Source organism: Falco rusticolus, chromosome 5 (assembly GCF_015220075.1).
Source record: "Falco rusticolus isolate bFalRus1 chromosome 5, bFalRus1.pri, whole genome shotgun sequence".
Lineage (NCBI taxonomy): Eukaryota > Metazoa > Chordata > Aves > Falconiformes > Falconidae > Falco > Falco rusticolus.
This window is the reverse complement of record NC_051191.1, coordinates 79,012,538-79,026,837: the sequence shown is the minus strand read 5'-3', so window position 1 is coordinate 79,026,837 and position 14,300 is coordinate 79,012,538. Positions and strand designations below refer to the sequence as shown.

The 14,300-nt window shown below is 39.0% G+C and overlaps 1 long non-coding RNA gene across 1 annotated transcript in view; it reads right to left on the bottom strand.

The window, feature by feature from the left end:
- Window positions 1–12,379: 12,379 nt before the first annotated feature.
- Window positions 12,380–14,300, bottom strand: part of LOC119149431 — an 82,245-nt gene continuing 80,324 nt past the window's right edge. Inside the window, exon 6 of the long non-coding RNA XR_005104688.1 lies at window positions 12,380–12,458. This is a non-coding gene — a long non-coding RNA (uncharacterized LOC119149431). The remainder of the gene's footprint in view (window positions 12,459–14,300) is intronic.

Below are 14,300 nucleotides of genomic sequence, written 5' to 3'. Positions count from 1 at the left end.
TGCCCAGAAATCAGGGTGAGGTCAGTACCCAAGGGAGATGAAACCTGTGTGGAAATGGCAAAAGCACTGGGGGCAAGTGAGGTATGTGTTATGAAAAACAAATGTTTCAGGTATTCTTGGCATCTTACACCATATGTACAAGCAGAAACGTAAGGGCTGGATTATCTGGGAGATGAGTATCTACAGTAAGATGAAGTTGTGACAAATTAGAGATTGTTCCTCATTAAGAGCTAAGAAAATGTGTCAGTTTTCCTTTGTCAGAGATAGCAAGAATAAAAGGGGCATGTAACACATTTCTTACCGTAAGCATTTCCTAAACATTCTTAATTTATCTCCCTGATCTCATGCAGATTGTATTCATGCAGATGACACAAAAATGAAGTTTTAATGACACCCCCTGCAAAACAGAATCTGAACACCTCTGAACACAAAACCGACACTTGAGCACCCTTATCTTTGATGTGATAGGTGATGTCCAACTCCTCAAAATTGTATCTTTCCTGCTTCCCCTCAAGCCCCGTTAAAATAAAAACTAGGTGTAGTCACAGGTGCAGAGAACAGTCAGGATCACAGTCTGCCAGCCTCTCCAGCTAAATACTCAGCCATCCCACAAGCAATTATTTGGGTAATGCTTTTAAGCATTTTTGGATAGAAAAACTCTTTACTGCACAGATAATCTTAAATAACATATGACTATTAAGTCTAACAGATTTGGCTTTTCAGTATGTGCAGTTCACACAGTGCCACATCTAACTGATGTGACACCACTGACAGGAAGCATTATTTATTTCAGTTCCTTAAAAAAACTAGGAAAAGAACATTAAACAGAGTCACAAGATTGTGAAAACAGTATTAATGTGACATCATCTTAAAAACCACCATTCCCAATCTCAACCCACAAATTCCTTCTTGGGAAAACTGAATTTTCACTCTGAAATGGATTTAAATCCTTGGAAATTGTTTTCCTTTTTAAAAGACATGCAATAAACCAGTATGTGCAAGTCCTAACTTAATTAAGCACCAAGAGAGAATGTCTGTCGGGGTATGTAAGCCTCAATAAGAAACTAAAATTCATTTTGCAGAAATGTAGCTGTGCCAGTAATTCTATTTGGCAGAAAAACATCTTCTTCCCCTTGCCCCATAAGGCTTTCATTTTAAATTTTAGCCTTTAGTGAGATGAAGCAGCTGACAAGTAGGAGTGAGGAAATCAGTGGTCTGGGAATCAGGGTCAGACCAAAGGTCTGAATAACCCAGTGTTACATGGATTTAGCTTAAAATTCTGTATTTACATCAGTGGACACTTACATTTGCCACTGCCGCAAACAGGATAAAGTTACTGGAGTGCTAATGAAGAATAAGCTTTGTATTACAGCAGACAAGCAAAATCCATCCTTTACAAATTCCATTTGTCATGATCACTTTAGACCTGTAGTATCCAAAATCGTGGACAGCATTATATGAAAAGCTGGCATAAAAAACCCCACCAATCTATGTAGTATGTTTGTTTTAAAGTATTGTTAAAACCTTAAAAATCATTCCCATTCCAGAACTGTGTTCTGAGGTCTGGACTGCATTTTGGCTCCAGCCACTGGGCTTGGTTCAATCTGAAAGTCAAGAAGCAGAAGCCTGGAAGTTCACATACATTAACACAGAGAAAATATTTGTACAAGCCTTACAAACCAAAACTGCAGCAGGCTATTTATTTGTGGGAGTTGTTGTTGGTATTTTCGGGGGGTGAGGATATAGACCTGATCAAAACCCCCAGTTGCAAGAGCAAATATTTTTGTTGACCCTTGTTTAGCATTTTCGTGTCCCCGTTAGGACATGGCATTGCCAGGCTGTGGCACACCAGCTGGCAATGAGAGGTCTGCAGCAGCCACAGGACACCCCTCAGTGCCTGCCTCTGGGGGTGCAGTGCCCCCCCTGCCCAGCGTCCCCCTCCTCTGCCGCCCTTCTGGAGCCCAAGCTGAGCCCTGCCTCTTGCACACCTCTCACTCCCAGGGACCTCCACGAATTTGCTGCTAACCACACTGCTAATTACTGAGATCCTTTTTCCTTTTATTGTTTTTCTTTGGTTACAGCAGATGATCTCTGTGCAGAGTAACAGCTTTTTTACCACCCTTTGATACTGTCTCAAGTTGTGTTATGATTAAAAAAATATACACATGTGCTTTTGTCACGATTGCTTTGCCTCTGCTTTCATCAGTTATTTTCCATTCGGAATACTCCGCGTGGCAGGCGCAACAAAGACTCCGAAAAGAAAGCTTATACACACTCGCTACACAGCTAATGAGATTACCAGCCTCATTAGCCACCCAACGCAAAGCCTGGTCTGAGACCCAGCCCAGGTTTACACAACCCAAGTCTTAAAAAAACCAAGAGGGAACCACTGAAAACTGCTGTTTTCACCACAGGGGCCCAATCTCACCACCTGCACCTGCACGCCGAGGGGGGCAAAGGCTGGAGTGCAGGGGCAAGCGGGCCAGTGACAGCGACACGGCTCCCTGCGCCAGCTCGTGCGCACCAGCACGGCCAGCGAGGAGCCCAGCGGCCGGGCACACAGCACTGACTCTTTCGGCTCCCTCTGTACAATGTTTTGTTTTCTCGGGTGACCTCTCAGGGGCTCTCTCTGGATTTACTCTAAAGTCTTTTTACCCCAGACTAAAGCTTTCACTGGTTAAACATTAATTAACAAACTTAAAGCGGGGCTTCAGGTGGTAGAGTGAGCAGATCTTTGCCAGAGCTCAACGGTGTGTTAGACTCTTTGTGTTCATTATTCATGATGCTGTTGCTACAGGCCCTAATTTTACATAAACAAAACTCACAAGAGAACTGTTAGGATGAGCAGCTAGGAAGAGCACAGGAAAAGAGCGCCTCGTCAGTCGGTATTAAAGACACAGTTTAGTATTACATGTTCTGATTCTGAAGCCTCTTGGGAGTCGGAATATGCAACACATTTTCTCTGAAGAGTGACAAGCTGAAACCTAAAATCTTGAAGACGGTCTTTACAATCAATTTCTTCATGTCCTCTGCACAACTCCATTCCAATTCCCCGCATATGCAAAATACATAACCTCTTATCTCCAAATTCAGGTGCCTTACAGTTCCTTTTAGCTCCTATTTAAAAACTAGTAAAATCTTACCTTAGCTATCATGTAAGCTATTGTTCTGTGCCTGCTCTGGGATGCAGGAAGATGTCACAATTTAAAATCTGTCGAGCAAGGAGTGTATTATACCTTCTCTGAAGATAGAAACGTTCATGCTAATAGTACCAACCCAGCAATTTAGCAAACAGACTTGGCGCAACAGAAATATTTAATTTCCCTCTCCTTATCAATATAAAACATAGAGTCATATAATAATACCTACTTTTCTATCTCACAGCATTTATAGCAAACATACTGGACAGTATTTTCAATATTTTCCTGCAGGAGAAATGACTGAAATAAGCTTCAGGCATAGAATCCATGACATGTAAATTAAGATATACTTCACAAGATATATCTTAGTTGTGAAAGTAGGTCATGCATTTAAGGCATTTCCAGACTCTGTCTCTTGATGTAAATATTCTGAAAATACTCTTGTGTGTACAGAATAATATTTTAATTATTTATCAGATTTCATTCTCTGAGAACAGTAAAGGAACGGGTATTTCTAAGAGTCCTCATAGGGTAATAAGTATAAGTATTTGTAACCTTCTATAACTTTATGTGGTATATACTCAGTCCCTAAGGGAACTGCATGTCTGAAGCACAGAAAAGTTGATACAGTAGAACCAGCTGATGTGTGATCACTCACCACACAGATAGGGATCCTGACTAAACAATATCATGAAATTTTCAAATGTTTACAACCTTGTATTATTTTGGGACTCTTGGAATTTCCTCAGGACTGGTGTTGGGTATTTGTTCACTTGGCTATGAGCAAATTATTCCATGAGCAAATTTAAAGAGGAAAAAAAAGGTGAGAGATAGAAAGTAAAAAAGCAAGAAAATCTGTGTGTTTGTGATGTGACCTCAGTTTCCAGGCCAGAATTTCTACGAAGAGTATCTAAGAAACCCGAGCAAATTCAAATTGGTACTACTATCAATTTATCCACTAGGTGTCACAAAATAATCATGCAACCAGATGAAAAGCAATTATACGTAAAATGTGTCAGCGTACTACATCAATGAAGTGCTGCTTTGAAATGAAATCTGTTATAAGAGCAGATGCAGGAAAATGTCATGAATCTCATGAATATACATACTGTCAGGAGTGTATGGAAACCTGAGCCATGATACACAAAAGCTGTTGCTAACCATGATGTATGTCATGTAATGGATTCACATACAAGCATATAAATGTTCCATTAAAAAAAAATATCTTCCTAAATCCTAAAAGTGGTATTACCAGTTCTCAGATCACAGGTCTTATGTTTCTTGCTTTTTAATGCTCCAGCCACTGGACTAATGTATTATGTCAGATTCCCTACAAATATGTAAAAATCCCTCATGACTACAGGGAAAACACTGCAAAGAAAACAAGTTCTGAAGGCAAAAATATATGAAGAAAAGAAATAAAAATGTATTATTTAAATCACAACAAATGCCAAACACTGGAACTGGCAATAACATGCTGATAGACACTCCTCAGATCCAGACTGTTCTTATGGAAAGGTATATCATGCAGGTTAGGGTAGAAAATTACCAAGTCATTCTGTAGCCATTATTCATAAGAAATTAACCTCTACATTAGAGTATTTTTGTTCTTAAATATTCCTGGACCATTCTAAATTCATAATTACATGTTCTCCTGCACTCATCCAAAACACTGACTGCATTAAACGGTCAAGGCTGGGCTGCTGAAACAGGCACTTTGGTTTCCAAAGAGGTTCTTTAATAACATTAACTTTTTCTGAGTTGCATAAATTTTTTACAGGCCAAGCAGACTCCAGTGTGAATTTATCATTATCTGTACTCACACATAACCCACACAATTAAAAATATTGTAATCAATAGTATATGCAACCTTATAAAGCAGAATAGGCTGGTTAGATAGGAGTAGGAAACATATATTGGACGTTTTTTACCATCTAAGTGCTAACAGTAACAGGGCTATACACGTTCTGCTGACAAGTGCCATTTCATAAAGCCAACCTAAGCAATGTTACAAACCCTTCCCCCTGTTCAGAAACACAGTGAAGGAACATATGCTCTAATACTGCACTGTATTATATGTTTATACTGGATTTTATATGCTTTATCATGGTTGTAAAACCCAAGCATTTTCCGTGTGTAATTAAGCTCATATGATAAGGTTCGGACTTTTTACATAGTCTGTCTTTCTAAGGTGTGCTTTCTAAATGTCAGGGCTGGCCAACAGTTTCCAAAGCTTTGAAATACTTTCTAACTTAGGAATCACAGGAAGGAAGCTTTTATCCCCTCCAATTTTCCCCTCCTTTTTTGAGCAACTCAATTAAATACTTATCCTTACAGGAACACAGGTAAAAAGCTGAGAGAGAAATACTGGGGTTTTTGCTTCCAATACTAGCATAAGTTTATCTGTATCTCCTAAAGGAATCTGGTGGTTGTGAGATACACTTTCAGAAAAACTGAAAACTATTCTCTGAAGTTCTCCCCACGTTAAAACAATTATCTGTCTTTAAAGAATACTCCCTATGATCTTCATTCAAGCTGATGGAATTCAGAGCCTCGTGAAGTCTGTGAGAATTTTGTTATCTGACCTCAATGAAACTGTGATTTCACTTTAGGCAGAACTTACAGAAGAAATGCTGAGGTAACTATTCATTACATAAAATCCTGACTCTTTTGATGCCAGAAGCTGAACTGATCAGATGTGCAATATTATTAACTTTCAACTGATTTTCAACAAGTTGTTCCTTTTACATCTTCCAGTGGGGTCCAAGTCTGCAGTATTGTTCCTATTTTAGTCCTTGTTACGACAGCATCAAAGAATCACAGAATAACGCAGGTTGGAAAGGACCTCTGGAAGCATCTAGGGCAACCTCCTGCTCAAAGCAGGTCTAATTACATCAGGTTACTCAGGCATGTATCCAATTGAATCTTGGACACCTCAAGGATGGAGAACCCACAGCCTCTCTGGGCATCTGTCCCAGCGTGTGGCTGTTCTTTGGTAAAAAAGTTTTCTTTGTACCTGACCAGAATTTCTCATGTTCCAACTTGTGGCTGTTGGCCCTTGTTCTATTGCTGCACACCTCCAACAAAGAGTTGGGCTCCATTTTTTCCTTACTCTGCCTTCAGGTGATTGCAGACAGCAATAAGGTCTCCCCTTTGCCTTTCTGTTTCCAGTCTGCACAGACTCAGCAATCTCAGCTTCTCCTTGCTTACCATGTAGCTCCAGCCCTGACTAGACTTGTGGCCCTCCACTGGGCTCATGCCAGTATGGTGGTATCTTTCTTGTGTTAGGACGCAGTCTCCTAAGTGCTATAAAGAGGAGAGGATCACTTCTCTAGAGTGCTGGCTGTAGTTTTGCTAACGCAGCCCTGGATACAGTTAGTTCTTTGCTGGAAAGGCACGTGGCTGGCTGACATCAGCTTGTGCACCAGGACCCCCAGATCCTTTTCTACAGAGCTGCTTCTTACACAGTTGGCCCCCAGCCTATATCATTATCATCTCACCGATGGCAGTATATACACCGTTTCTCAAATTATCAATATTAGAACTTTTTTTCTTCTTTTTAATATTTGGAAGCTCATCTATCCTAGGCCTCACTTGGCCTTGAAGTGCCATGAGTAAAACAGCTTAGGAATGTGAATGTACAGCAAATGTGCTTCCCATTAGCTCTTAATGCCATAAACCCCAAATCCTTGATACAACTGTTAAGAGTAGTGCTTCCAATCAAATCTTAAAGAAGCTTTAGACAAGATAGTAAGTCTCAACAGCAGCGTACAAGACACTTACTTTTGCATAGGACAGGCTTGTAAATGCATGTGATTCAAAGGTCCTGCCCTTGTGCATCAGTATTTCTCTTTCAATGGAATAATTTTAAATTACATTAAGAACTATAATCATATTCTACTATGATTTACTTTTTCATAACCACTGCCACTAGAAATAAACTTGAAGAAAGACATCCAGCCCCAAGTGCACTATTCTGGCAAAGTTTAGATTTAAACGAGAACATTTACACTCATAACTACACAATTTTTTTTTAAGCTTAATTCAGTGTGAATAACTGGTTCAACTTTGTTTCTGCTCATTTGTGAGCAGTTGGAAATAACTGGTTAATCATTGTTTGCCATCTGCTTTGGAGAATCAACACTGTACAGAACTTTTCTGCAGCCAATGTAAAACCACAATGCACAAAGAGCAATAAAGGAAAATCTCGTTTTCAGATATGGGGTTTTTTTCAGTGCACACTAAAATGGTAAATATTTTGTGGTTAACCCCTTCTCACTCTTTGACAGCACTTCCCTCTGGACAGTGGTCTCTGTGGTACATACCACATCATTTAGCAGTCCCTATAAAGGTACAGCAATAGTGCTGTGGAGAAGCATTAGTGGTCTGCTCAATAACAACTTACTCATGGAGAGCCAACCTATCAAACCATACAAGATGCCACCTGTGGACTTCGCTGTAATTTATGTTGTTAGAACACAAACCTAGAGAAATATGAGCAACATTATTAGTTTTAGCTTTCCCCTCCCTGCCCCCCACCCTTCCCACCCCCACCGCCCCATATTTCTTCACATATGATCAGTAAACTGCTCCTGTGCACTCCCCATCAGATTTCCAGGTCAAAAATGAAGGCAGTCCCTTTAAGGTATTTGCAGTTCTCTCAGGAAGGCTTTGAATTCTCTAACCCTCTCCATACTGTTTTATTAAAACCAACTCTAAGTCCTTCTAAACATACAGGCCAGGACTTAAAATGCTGTATCGAATCAAAAAAAAAAAGTATTTGTCTCCTCACCGGAAAAGTAAAAATAGAAGAATAAAATTGTTGACTGTCTCTGCTACTTTCTGGTTCATTTTTCCCACCTGGTGGGACGCACAAGAACCGTGTCAGAATTAGGGAGAGAAGGAAGCTTCCATTTTTACATTAGTTTTGGAATCTAGGACCTTCCTTAAAAAAATGCATTTTCTTCAAAATGAGGAAAAATACATGTGAATGATGTAAAAATGTTCCACTTAAACATAGAAAGATTGCTAGGAAAAGGCACCTCATAAACTGCGGTTTTATTAAAATATACATTGCTAACAAGTGGCAAAAACATCAGAAGAAATGCTGAGTGTGAGAAAATCAATACTGCTAGGCTCACTCTCCTATCAGAGATCTAGCACTGGGGGCCATAATTCAGGTTATTAAAGTCCTTTCAAAAGACTGATTAAAGTTAATTTTAGTAACATCAGCAGGGTACCCTGGCTCCAATGATCTTAATATTGCAAGTGCTAAAGACTGCAGTCTTCCAACAGAAAATAAAACTGTGTTCCTCTATGCCTTCTTGCAAATACCAAACTCACACTGTATTCCATCATTAGAAAGGCCTGTCAGTAAAAAATATTTTTCCTTTAAAAAAACCTCATAAAAAGAACACTGAGAAATGCTCCTTCTGACAGCTTCTTGCTCAAGCCATAAACTTTAATCATCCTCCTTTTCTTTGCAGATTTCCTGGGATGTATTAACAACTGGGGAGACCTACTCTTGCAGATTGCCAAGACTGCCAATGGTTTGTAATTTGAGATAACTGGTACCAACAAAGAGGTCTTAAAAGGAGATCATCCAGTAAGCCTTTGGAGACGTCAGGGTTCAGGACCCAATATTGTCTAATGTGCACTACCAGACTTTCTGAGAGTACTGTTGAGAGTCCTCCTCTATTACAGCTTGCAGCAAGAGAAAGAAAAAATTAATGAGAACAGTTCACAGAAGAGCTGCACTGTCTTACAAAACTTCAGAAAAAGACATCTTTGGAACAGGGAAGAGAGTAAGGTAGGAGGGAGTAAGGTCCTTTGGGTTTGCAGAAATTTGAGAGAGCTGGATTCATTTCACAACTGTACCACATCCTTCATGATCTTGCGCAAATACTTGGGTCAGGTTTTAAAAAAAGTTCAGTTCTCCTGGCTTCTTTAGATGCCAAAATAACTAGTCAGACTTTCAAAGGCAAACTGCAACCTGGTTGTTGGTCTCCCTGAAAATGTTACAAGATGAGCTGACCCACGCTGAATGCTTTTAAACATCTGGCTGGCTGCAACTGTTGAAGCTATGCATCTTCATGTATTCACATCTGTGCTTCACTTCCACACCTGTAAAATGTTACGTTCCTACCTCTGTGAGCTGAAGAGAACAAATTTGCAATGTCCATGGACCAGCTTTGAGAAACTCCGGTGATAAGGTCATATAAGCACAGAGATTGATACAGGGAATCTGTTTCCTGGGGATCCATCTCCTTCTTCTGGCTCCGACAAGAAGGAAGCTGTGATTCTACAAACCCCAAACTCATGATCATGAGATGCCACAGATGCCAGGGTAAGTTGCTCTAAATCTGCAGCAAGTCTGGCCTTCAGGCTAATCACAGGAATGAGGAGGGCACTTTTCTCTCCTTTCTTTAACTGAAACAAGTGCCCCCTCTAACGTGTCTGCACTGAGTTCAACTGTTTGCTGTGCAGGTTACTATTATACTGTAAGTATAGTAGAGAGATACTTAGATCAAGATCTGACTTCCCTTCCTAAATTTAGCAATGTTCTTTGACAGCAACAGGATACTTAACCAAACAATTCAGATCCTGGGTTTGAGAGACTATGTCAATACAGACATCTTAATGTATCTTCAAACTCCTAAAGGTGTCTTAAAATACACTGCATCTACCACAAAGGTCTCTAGCTTGCTTAAAATTTAACTAAAACTTTTGGACTTGGATGCATTCAGGTTAATGGACCCAACCTCAAACCAAATTCCTGGCATTCCACACCACCCTTGTAGCATCCCCTCAGAGGTAACACAGTGATTCTTGAACTTATTTTTCCAGAACAATTTCGAAGCACTTTAATTTGCTACTCATTAGGGTGAGACTAGCACAGGTAAAGACCTGAAATACCTGCAGAAGTTCTCTCTTCCATCCTGCAGCTGGGTCCAGCAGAAGCTGCAAATCAAAAGCCTTGCCAGCAAGAATTTCACACCAACCGATTCCACATTCTGCTGCCATTTTTTCTAAGAAATTGTTACATTTGGTAAGTTTGATTTGAAAGATCCATCAGGAAGACATATTAATAGTTTTCTGCAGGCATTAAGAGTAGAGGGAAAGCACATTATTAACACTAGAGTATCACTCTTAAGCTGGGCAGGAATCAGGCACAATAAAACATAACGTATGGGCAAGTACATATAGTCTTTAGTTATATATAATATTTATATATATATATATAGTCTTTAGTTATATATATATATATAGCCAAGACACAGCTATTATAGGGCTGCACTCTTGTAGACAAAACCCAAGACAGACATAAGAAGTTTATACTCTGATTTTTTCCTGTGGATATATCCACAGGAATGTCTTTGGTTGAGGATCACGTATTTTTTATATACATTTTCCATAAAAATCAACAGCCTTTCTCTAGCATTCAAGTCATTATCCGCACTCCCTACATTACCACATCAACATTTTATTTGAAGTATCAGTGATAGCATCCCATCAAAATTTAATAGCCACTTTCTATAATTGAAGCGTATTAACTCTTGGTTTCACCCATGGTAAGGTTTATCCTTCCTCTTTTAAAATTCTAATGATACTAAAAATAAAATACCTTTCTACAGCATGACTCAGAAATGCGTAATACTCCTTTCTTCAACTCATGGTAAAGGAAGCAGATACGAGCAAAGGCAGAAGAATTCTCTATTCCAGTCTACAGCTTTATACTAAATCTTGAGTGTCAAATGAACAGGGCTTTTAAGGAAAATGTCAACAACTGTAACAGTTACATAAGATACAGTTAGAAAAATATTTTGCAAGGAAAAAATGACAGTTTCTGTCATTTGAGAAGATGATTTATACTTCAGTTTTAGAATGCAAGCAGCCAAATGCAAGTGACCTGAGATTTATGAAAGGAAATCAAAGAGATTTCACAGCAAGATTACAAAAGGAAAATCATTAATGGTCCTATATCAGCAGTTCCTCTCTGCACTCCAGAGGCATCTGCATAGTCTTCCTCTCAACATGATGCAAAAAAAGAAAGAGAGGTCACAATAACAGATCTCCCTTTTGGCATTTTGTGCTAACTTGCTCGATTTACAAAGGCCATCTGGTGCTGTTTATGCTGGCCTTTTTGCATTGTGTCTCCTGTTGTTCTTCATGGATGAGCATGATTCGCAGTTCACATTAACTGTGTTTTAAGTTACTTTGCAAGAGTAACTTTATGCATAAAGAATGTGTAGCTGTTGATGTACACATTCCACACATGACAGAACACAGTGAAAAGGATACCAAACACAGGGATGTCCAAATAGGAAGAATGGCCGGTCAGGGGAGCTGGCTTTCATTGCTGGCTCTATTATGTACTTCCTGTATGACTTGAAATGATTATACGAGCCCTTTGGGGCTCAGTTTTATCACTTGTTAAATGGAGATCATAATGCCCTATCTCACAGTGATACTGTCAGCTTATTCATTAATGGGTTCAATTCAGTGCTGGGCAGATGGTCAATACAAATTTTATGCATCACTGAAGTAACATTTAACCTCAGAACCTAAGTGGCATATAGCCCTGTGCCAGTCTCTTAGCAGTCACTGTATAAATATTATAAATTGACATTGCTGAACGTATTTGAGAGACATGATTTGTTAGTAGTGCTGATTTCACATTCCTCAAATTAGAAATCTACAGGATGACAAATGTGTAAGAACATGTTCTTTAAACATAGTGCAGAACAGGTACTAGCACATCTCCTTGTAATGGTTATAAATGACAAAGAAAAGGGAAAATGGTACAACCCCTCCATTGAGCGTACAGTGATTTAAATGAATCCCTGAAATGATTATTTTTAAGTCTTAAGAATGACCATTCCTCTTAAGAATAACCTCCAGATAGTATCTGGAGGGATTTTGGTTTGGTGTGGGGAGAAGGGTTGTTTTTACTGGCCTCTGCAAAAAAACTAATTTGTCAATGTGACTGCCATTTACCTGTAGAAATACAGCTACAATTCAGCAGAGTAATGAGTTTAAAGATGTATCTTAAAGATATTTATAAAGAAATAAGTACTTACTTTGCTTACTCTGGCAATCAAACAAAAGAAAAAAGTCCTTTTCAAAACATCTTTTTCAAGGTTTCTCAGGACTATTTTTAAACTTCATTGCCAGAAGTAATCTACCACAAAGACCTAAGCAACAGCAAGAAATGTATCTCCAGTGTGATTGCTATGCATACCTTGTCATTTCTCCTCATAGATGACCAATCTTCACTTCTGTCATCTTCTAACTTGGTTCCCCAGTAAATCATTCTTTCTGTTTCAGAAAAGAAGAAAAAGGAAAAAAGAGTAAAATGTATGTTATCATTATGAGGGGAAAAAAAGTGACAGACACACAGACAATAAAGGTAGGCCTTCCAAAGTCTTTTCTGCAGGTGCGGAATGTGCTTCTGTAGAAGACCAGTGTCCCACTTCAAACTTACTTTGAAAGCCTTAATTCAGGGTAAGTGGGGCATGAATGGAACTTTTAGAGGGATGACTTTACCCTCAGGGAAGCACTATGACAAGGTTTCTGAGACTACTCAATTTAGCTGCCATAAACCTTGAACGCTTCAAGTAAAAAAGTCTCCTCTACTTCCACAACCAGGAAATTTTTAAGAAAAGTTACCAGATACAAGTATTTCAGCCTTTACTCCTGAATATCAATTTTGTTTTCAGTCCTTTAAAATTACTATAGCAATTGGTAGCAGAAAGTTTAACTGTGCTCAGACTAATCAATCAAGCATGGACATCAATACATCAAGTATACATTATTATTAAAATACAGCTTTCAGCAGTTTAGTCTCAGTAGCCAGTGATACTAACATGTTTTGATAATGCATTTGTGTCGGTAATACCTTTGCATATGCTTTGTAATCACAGTGAAATACAGAAACCACTGATTACATATAAAAATATATCCATTATGGTGAAATAACATTTTTTGTTTTCTTATATTGTGATAGTGATAGAACTATGGGGAACATGAAACAACACTCTAGATATATTATTCTGGGTCATCCCAAAGAAGTGATCCTATGACTGTTCTCTGCCTATTCATCAGACCACATGCTAAATCTATTCACTTCTTAACGTTTCTAGTTTTCTTCAGCTAATGCTGCTGCTGTTTTTTGAAGAGAGGTTACTCTTCTCCACAAGATCCTTAAAATTTGTATATAGGCAACAGCCCGTCAAATCTCCTTGAAATGTTGTCTTTCTCCAATGAAAGACGTCTCCCATTTTGGCATTTCTCCATCTGTGACCACCATAATAAGCAACTGCTTCAAGACTTTGAATACTTTCTCACAACCTCGCAGTAGAAAAATTATTGCCTTCATTAACAGAACAGGAAGATAAAGAGACAGAGAGAGGACACAGCTCACTTTAACTGTCTAAGTTAAGATGACAGAATTATATATAGTGTCAGCAGATACAGGGTCCTTCAGAGACAAACCTGTGGGACATATCTAACACAGGTACACTGAACCAACCCCTTAGGAGCCTCTCCCTTCTTCCCTCTGCATAGCAGCAGCTTAGGAATAACAATCACCTACACATGCACTTAAATTAACATCTACATGCAAGTGAATATTCTCTTCACTGCCAAGTCTAAGAGCAAAGTCTTGTAAAGATTTAAGCATCCTAAAGATGAGGTTTGGGTTACCCACTGTGAGAGTGAAATACAGTTAGGCACCAGAGTTCCCCACACAATCTACAAGAAGAGCAAGACTTCAGATTGGTATTCCCATGCTTGGATATCAGACAGGTCTTCATACCAATGCCTATTCACTACTCATTCCAATCTTCTCTTTCTGTGAAGATAGCAATCATGTTAATATTATGGTTTTATAAGCTTTGTTTTTTTCCTTCCCCTTTTTTGCTTTAGGAACCAAACTGTTTTTCTTTCCCCTCCCCGCCACGTGTTTCAGTATTGCTCTTTTACCCCACAGTATATCTTTATACTTTTCTATCATTTTTCCTTCAGCAAGATTTTTCTCTTATGTTCCTGTTTCCATAGTTCACCTAAGTACTATAATAGTCTGGCTTATTTTTCTCAAAGCCACCTTCTTAGCACTGCTTTATTTTGCTTTAGTGTCAGAGACCAGCTCCTCTTCTTCTG